The sequence below is a fragment of the Hippocampus comes genome, unplaced genomic scaffold (genome assembly GCF_001891065.2).
Source record: "Hippocampus comes isolate QL1 unplaced genomic scaffold, H_comes_QL1_v1.1 scaffold10, whole genome shotgun sequence".
In the NCBI taxonomy this organism is placed as follows: Eukaryota; Metazoa; Chordata; class Actinopteri; order Syngnathiformes; family Syngnathidae; genus Hippocampus; species Hippocampus comes.
The window spans coordinates 420884-426558 of record NW_017805001.1 but is presented as its reverse complement, the minus strand read 5'-3'; the positions used below and the strand labels follow the sequence as shown (position 1 = coordinate 426558).

The window sequence follows — 5675 nt, the reverse complement described above, 5'->3', positions numbered from 1 at the left end:
ATCTCCCCCGAGCTCGGGTGCAGTCATCACGAGCTCATGGCACCCTGGCACGCGACGTAATTAAACCATAAATTGTTGTCCCCGTAGTAAAGAGACCATCCTTCACTTATTTATTTATTTTTTGCTTCCCACAGCTTTTCGTGCTGACTAAACAGCCATGGATGAGGTTCACATCAGTAGCATCATCGCTGTCATATTGAGAGAGAAAAAAAAAAAGGAAACTGATGCAACTTCTGTCCTGAGGAGACACAATTTTTCAAGAAGAACCTAGAAAAGTGAAAACAAAAATTTAAGGTACAGGATTAAAATTACCTTGCAAAAATGCATTTTGGGGAAAAATTGGACCTGATTTTAGCTACATATAGGATATGTAGTTCAGTCACTGCATTCTTTTTCTGCTTTTACTGCCATGACTCATATCCAAATTTGGTCACTTACGCCAATGGAGTCACAACACGCTGGCTTCATCATCACAAACTTTCCTCAACTACAAACAGAATGAAATATTCTGCGGTTCAGACAGAATATACTGTAATGGCATTCGGACTTTATTTTGCCCACCCCATGGGTGGAAAGTCAATTTTCCACCAACTTCTAAACATTTTGCTACTTTTATATCCTTCCTGTTCCTTTAAACCTGCACTAGGTCGCAGCTCGACAAACTGACCAGCTCACAGTCTGCTCGTCCCGCCGAGCGAGGGTCTCTGTGGTCCCTGAACGCACCGCCCACCTTCCAAAAACACACAGAAGGCCGCCCTGTGCCCACCACGAGGCACAGTACAGCCTTGAAGGGCATACATTGGAGCTCTGTGTGTTGCTGTTTAACTTCCTTCTCTTACACCCCTCATTTACACCCCCTGACCCTCCCATATGTCCCCCCACCCCACCCCCTTCCATACACACACTCACCTTTGATACCACGAGTCCCTGCGCGCAGTCCGATTTTAGACCGCCTCCTGTTTTCTTGCCCGTGGACTGCGATCTCAAAGGACCGAGTCGATCCAGCCTCCTCTGAAAAAGCGAGCCTGAAGGGCCCCTTTACATGGGACCATTTTAAATACTGTACGTAGAGTTACAGTCCCCCTGCAAAAGTATTGGAATGGAGAGGTCAATTTCTTTGTTTTTATTGTATAAGTGATGACATCGGGGTGCCCAATTAAATGATGACATTCCCACTCAAGTTGAGAATTCCAACTTTTATTTCATGGTAGATGTGTTAATCAACTTGTGACAGAGCATCTTTTTTTTGAACCCACCCACTCTGCAAGTGAGCGCAAGTATTGAAACAGACATTATTCAATTAACTTCAGCTGAATAATGTTTAATATTTGGTAGCATAACCCTCTTTGCAATCACTGCATCAAATCTCTTCACATGTAGATGTTGACACTTCCGTTTTGCGTGTACCATTTAAGGAAGTTGCCAGTTTAAAATGATCTCCATTGAAAAAAAAAAAGTTTTTTTTTTTCCCCAAAAATAAGGAAATTTCATGGTGACCCCAAACTTTTGAACGGTAGTGTATGGACATACTATTATGTGTGAAGTGCGCTGAGGCCTTTTAGCAGTTGGACTAATGAGCGCCGAGGGCACTTGAGCAGCCCGCCTCTCCTCCACGCCCGGGAGACTTGTTACATAAACGACTACACATCCTTGACGGCCAATTTTTGCCACGCTAAAAGCTTCCTCCCAGGTTGACGTTTATGCTAATGCCCGTGGAGTGTCGGTGCGACACGGAGCGCCAACGCCTGAAAATGAAGCGGCACTTGTGACCTTGGCCCACTTCACCGCAGCGTTCTGGTTTTCCTCTAATCGAGATGCGGCGTTCTCCCGGCACACGGGCTCGGAATAGCAGCGACGTGGACCCATTAAGCCACATTTTTAATTGTCAGCCAGCTCGCTGTGCGTCCTTGGCACACATCAAGAACTTCATTGACGTGTCAATCCCAATTAAAAGCAAAAGTGTAGAACATTTTTAAAGGGACACTCATGAAAAAAACCTCATTACGATGGGTACGAATAGGTTCAAATGCAGATAAGTACATTTGTAAATCGTAAACCCTGAATGTCCGCGTAATCATAATTCGATTATATATCGTTTTATCGACAGTCTTGATACTCTAAAACTTTCAGTGAAGTGACGTGACATTGCCTCCTACTGGCTTGGCATGCACATTACAGCATTCAGTGGTTTCAACAGGTCTACGCCCTGTATTACAAAAAACAAACGTGTTGGATCGTTTTTGGTGGTCATACAGTATGTTGTACTTCAGAAGGTGAAAATCTATCAGAGTTGTCATGGTGATGACGTGTAGGCCCTTGATTGCTACCCACTAACGAAAACACACACCAAAGTACACAGGCAGGAGTTGCAAATTGGATGAGTCAAAAGAGGAGGAGGTTGATGGAGCCGCAGTGAATCACAACAGCATTGCCTCACTTTTGAACAACACACTCTGGGCACACAAATGACTCACTCGTACTAACATGCGCCCTTTACTATTTTCATGCTAAAGCGTTCCACGTCAACGCACACAAACACTATTACCTTACATCCTCCTTTATGTTTCTTTTCACTCTGTGCGTCCTGTCTTCCATTAGAAGAGGAAATAAGGTGAACGAGGGAGTGATGGAGGACAAGGTGTACGTTCATCGATTAAATGTAAAGCCTGGTTGCTGCTGGCTTCATGACCATGAACAAAAAGCAATTGGAACTTGCTTGTTTTGTTGAACATATCCATTATAGTAAATAGTGGGAGAGTACCTGCTGCTCTACGTGATGAGCAACGTTTACGCTACATGTAAATACACCTCAGGTGTTTCATCCTCTTTTCTCTTGTAGCATTGTACGGCTGAGGTTTTGAACTACAGAAGACAGATTTGATGACGAAAAGTAAATGTTGTAATTTCTAGTTTGATTGAGTTCCTCCATGTGAGAGTCAAACTCACAATCTCAGTATGACTCCGCAAGTACCGCATGCTAACTGATTGCACCACTGGAGATGTTCGTGCATTCCTAAATTGTTTTTGTTTGTTTGTTGTTGATTTTTTTGTATGTCCGTAAGGATGGGTTTTGAAGCCAGAAAAATGTGATCAAGAAAAGCAATTGTGATCGTGAGTTGATTTCGTGTTTAGTTGAATTTAAGAAAAGCAATCGTTTTCATCAGTGATGTTCTTGTTCAGTTGGTTTAAAGGTGAACTGCTCTGGGTGAGGTTCAAACTCACAACCTCTGCATTGCTCCACAGGTCACTGTCTTATAAGTGCCATGCGCTAACCGATTGCACCACTAGAGCTGGTGATGCTCACCTAACATTTTTTTGTGAGTGTGCGTCAGACAAGACAAGCTGGAGGAGGAGGATGACGTGCTCTGATTTTTTTATTTGAATTTTTATCCTTCGTGATGTAATTTCGAGCAGTTAAAGATAAGGTGCTCTAGGTGAGGCTCGAACTCACAACCTCGGCATTGCTCCACAGGTCACTGTCTTATAAGTACCGCGCGCTAGCCGATTGCGCCACTAGAGCTGTCGAAGCGTAACTAACATTTTTTTTTGTGAGCCTCTGTCAGCAAAGACGGTGGTGGAGAGGTGTGCTCCGATTTTTTTCTCCTTGAGAGTGTGTCTCACTGACGACAGGTTTTGAACCACAGAAGACAGATTTGAGTAAGAAAAGCAATTATCATGAGTGAGATAATTACGAGTTTGGCTAAGTTAAATTTAAGCTGCTCCAGGTGAGGTTTGAACTCACAACCTCAGCATCATTCCACAGGTTACTGCCTTCTAAGTACCGCACGCTCCTATTGCGCCACTGGAACTCCTGGACTTCCACTTTTTTTTTTTTGGAAATAGTTTCTCAAGTTCAATTAAATGTCAACTGCTCCAGGTGAGGTTCGAACTCACAACCTCAGCATCACTCTGCAAGTCACTGTCTTATAAGTACCACGCGCTAACCGATTACGCCACTGGAGCTTCTGGTACGTGTTTTTCAGCAAATGCTTTGGAAGTCACCAGAAAAATGTTATCGCAATTATCGGTAACATAAAAGTCAAGTTTAATTGATCGAGGTGCCAATCGATTGCACCAAAAGAGGTGATAAGATTTCAAGTGTAGTTGATATGAAGAAAAGCAATTGTTGTTGTCAGTTAGGTCATTTCCATTTCAGTCCAAGTAAAGGTGAAGTACCTGTACTTTAAGTGAGGTTCAAACTCAGAACGTCGGGATTCCTTTGCAGATTACTGTTTTATAAGTATTGCGCACTTACCAATCACACGATTGGAGCTGTTGCTATGCTTCTAACAGATTTTTTTTTTTTTTTTTCATATCCGTGAGGGCGGGTGAAAGATTTGATCAAGAGAACTGATTGTCATTCGTGAGGTCATTTGTCGTGGTGGTGCTCCAGGTGAGGATTGAACACACAAACTCAGCATGACTCTGCAGTTTAGTGTACCGTGCGCTAATTGCACCACAGGTTTGGTGGGCGGGGGGGTAAAATAATCTTTTTTTTTTTTTTAATGCTGCCAATTTTGTACTCGAGTGTAATAGTCGTAATCCAAATGAAATTTCAATTAATTGCACAGCCCTATTCAACTTACTTTTTTTGTTTTTGTGAGTGTGTGTCAAATTAGTGATGTGTGGGTGTGAGCAGCAATGCAAATGCAGCGGCATCTTATTAAACAAGTCAACCTTCAAATTTCAGCAGATCGGGCTGCCATGCATGGATGAAGCTCAAAAAACAAGCGCAAACAGGAGGGCCGGTCAATGTCCCTCGTATCCACTCTCACAAAATGACCTCATCTAACGCCAGTGTTTTTTTTTTTTTTTTTTTTACTTGATGTTAATGACTATTATTATGTGCGTGTGTCAGTGTGAAGGCATTAAAGGGCGGGTAATGAAGCTAAATGAGGACGTCTGTCGCAGAGTTTTTGCTTCTTCCCTCTCTGATCGCATAAAGTTGAGCAAATGTTTTTGAGAGGTTTTGCGTGAGGGGCAACGGTTGTTTTACAAAGTTAAATTTTATCTGCCGTACTTAGTTCTGACAGCGAATAAGGAAGCTCGTACTTCGACTACTGTATGTTGTGTTCATGCCTCCAATTTCTGGCATGTCACTCCTTATTGGTCTAGATGTGCATGTTCACGTCAAAGTAAACGGAAAAGAGAATTACAAGTGTATTTACAACAATCACATCGCCTCTGCTACATTAATGCTAACATACAATAGGGAAAATCCAAAGGCACACAGGCTCACAATTCTCATTTATGTTGTTAAAGGTTGCTGTTACCCACCTAAGCAACAGCTATCTGAGCGCAAAGACTGTGGCAACACATGTAGACAGGCAATACAACAAAACTCACAGGCATATAAAGTACAGTATTCATTACCCTCTGCAAAGAAGCGCTAATATTACTGCCATACTGACAAGAGACAGGATATCCATATGTCTGTCTTATACTGCCCCCAGTTGGCCAAGGTGTGCACACCAGAACAAAGGAATGAATGAGTTGTTATTTATCGAGTTTTCAAAATAAATACATGAAAAAAATACAACAAATATGATGTGGAAACCCAAAATTAGAGGAAGGGTATTGCTTTCAAATTTCTTAGGAAAATCCCTACCTCTACACTCACCTCTGAGATAAGTTCCCGCTAATTCTACATGTTCTTCTTCAAAAATAACCTTTTT

General features: G+C 42.3%; 2 non-coding genes across 2 annotated transcripts; both read right to left on the bottom strand.

Moving 5' to 3' along the window:
• Positions 1 to 3426: 3426 nt before the first annotated feature.
• On the bottom strand, positions 3427 to 3520 carry trnai-uau (transfer RNA isoleucine (anticodon UAU)). Its single transcript has 2 exons — positions 3483 to 3520; positions 3427 to 3462 (listed from the first exon to the last, which is right to left on the bottom strand). It is a non-coding gene; the product is annotated as a tRNA-Ile (tRNA).
• A 349-nt stretch (positions 3521 to 3869) lies between these two features.
• On the bottom strand, positions 3870 to 3963 carry trnai-uau (transfer RNA isoleucine (anticodon UAU)). The gene is made up of 2 exons: positions 3926 to 3963; positions 3870 to 3905 (listed from the first exon to the last, which is right to left on the bottom strand). It is a non-coding gene; the product is annotated as a tRNA-Ile (tRNA).
• Positions 3964 to 5675: the final 1712 nt, after the last annotated feature.